At 37.9% G+C, this 2,315-nt stretch overlaps 1 pseudogene; it reads left to right on the plus strand.

The window, feature by feature from the left end:
• Positions 1 to 1,552: 1,552 nt before the first annotated feature.
• LOC109574730 (large ribosomal subunit protein eL33 pseudogene) lies at positions 1,553 to 1,894 on the plus strand (annotated as a pseudogene).
• Positions 1,895 to 2,315: the final 421 nt, after the last annotated feature.

The raw sequence follows: 2,315 nt of genomic DNA on the forward strand, positions 1-2,315 counted from the left end.
TGTCATTTCTCCAAGCGTCAGCTATTGGAAGTTCCCTAGTCTCTCCACCACTTTTAATTAATGATGTGTTTTAAACTAGAAAGAATCGCAAGGTACCAACGAAAAGACCAACCTTACTAAATCAATAGCCCTCATTTTAGAAATGATCCTTAGTCAATGGTTTTTCATCACAAAGTAGATCTAGTCAAGTAAGACACAGAGCTTTGTATAGTCCCTGTCTTCCTCCTAGGAGGACTTTTCCAATATTTCTTTTATTAGATATGTTCTAGACAACAAATTTGCCAAAACACCTAACCTCAGAAAAAGTGGGCCTTTATTAAACCACTGGCTTTAGTTTGTGAATTAGAATAAACAAAAAATGTTCTGCAAAATCCATTACTCTCAGTAGACTGTTGAATAGCAGTGGTGAAAATGGGCATCTTGGTCTTTTTCCCATTTAATACTGTACTGGAAGTCCTAGCTGGAGTAATTTGGCAGGAAAAATTAATAACAAAAGACATCCAAATTGGAAAGTAAGAATTAAAACTATATTTGCAGATGGCACGTTTCCATATTCAGAAAATCCCAATGAATCCAACAAAAAGAACTGCAAGAGCTAATGACCAAATTCAGCAAAGTTCAGGGTAGAAAGCCAACACACAAGATCAGCTGTGTCTCTATACATCATCACTGAACAGTCCAAAAAGGAAATTAAGAAAACAATTCTATTTACAATAGTATCCAAAAGAATGAAAACCAAGCAATGAAGTTAACCACATAGCTGAAAGACTTGTACATGCGAAAACTATATAAAACATTATCAAAAGAAATTAAAGAATACCTAAATAAATAAAAAGCCATTCAGCATTCGTGTATAGAAAGCCTTAATATTGCTAAAGCGGCAGTATACCCAAAGCATTCTACTGGTTAAGCTCTTTGCGACCCCATGGACTTTACAGTCCATGGAAGTCTCCAGGCCAGAATACTGGAATGGGTAGCCTTTTCCTTCTCCAGGGATCTTCCCAACCCAGGGATCAAACCCAGGCCTCCCACATTGCGGGCAGGTTCTTTACCAGCTGAGCCACCAGGGAAGTCCAAGAATACTGGAGTGGGTAGCCTGTCCCTTCTCCAGCGGATCTTCTCAACCCAGGAATCGAACTGGGGTCTCCTGCACTGCAGGTGGATTCTTTACCAACTGAGCTATTAGGGAAGCCCTGATTAAACACAATCCTTATTAAAATTTCATTTTATTTAAGAAATGGAAACCTTATTCTCAAATCTATATAGAACTGCTAGTGGCTCTGAATAGCCCAAACAATACTGAAAAAGGAAGAAAGAATTGGAAGATTCACATTTTACAATTTCAAAACTGACTTCAAAGCGGCAGTAATCAAAACAGCGTAGTAGTAGCATAACAAGAGACTTATAGACCAATGGACGAGGAATGAGAGCCCAGAAACAAACCCAAAGCGCTATTCTCCGGTGCTTTCAACAAGAGTGCCAAGAGCAGTAAATGGGAGCTCTTTAGCCACCTTGGACCCTGTGCAGGCGTGCTGAGAACAGGACTTCTAAAATGACAAATGTGTCTGGAAGAATGTGACCCCAGGCCATTTTTGCTGGCTATAAGCAGGGTCTATGGAACTAGAGGGAGCTCACAGCTCTCCTGAAAATCAAAGGTGTATATGCTCAAGATGAAACTGAATTCTATCCAGGCAAGGGATGTGCTTGTGTGTCCAAAGCAAAGAACAACACAGTAACTCCTGGTGGAAAACTTAACAAAACCAGAGTAATCTGAGGAAAGATAACTCGTGTTCATGGAAACAGTGGCATGGATTGTGCCAAATTCTGAAGCAACTTTCCTGTTAAGACCACTGGACACAGAATCAGTGTGATGCTGTACGCTTCGAGGATTTAAACTTACTGAAAGGTAAATAAAAGTGTGAATTTGTAAAATATAAATGGGAAAAGAATAGTCTCCTCAACAAAAAATTATGGAGAAAGTTATGGGGAAAGTATATAAATGGGGAAAGTATATAAATGCATGCAAAAGAATAAAATCAGACCCTTAATGCTCCATAATAAAAAATTAACTCAAAATTGATCAATTACCTAAATAAACATAAGGTCTAAAAGTAAAAGCTATTGGAAGAAACACAGAAGTAAATTTTATGGCCTTGGATTTGGTGATAGGACCTAAGATATGAGGCCAAAAGCAAGAGCAACTACAGAAAAAATTAGATAAATCGAATTTTATAAACATTAAAATATTTTGTGCATCAGAGAATGTTATCAAGAGAGCAAAAAAGACAACCTACAGAATAGGACAAAACATTTGC

The sequence above is a fragment of the Bos indicus genome, chromosome 20, assembly GCF_029378745.1.
Source record: "Bos indicus isolate NIAB-ARS_2022 breed Sahiwal x Tharparkar chromosome 20, NIAB-ARS_B.indTharparkar_mat_pri_1.0, whole genome shotgun sequence".
Taxonomy (NCBI): domain Eukaryota; kingdom Metazoa; phylum Chordata; class Mammalia; order Artiodactyla; family Bovidae; genus Bos; species Bos indicus.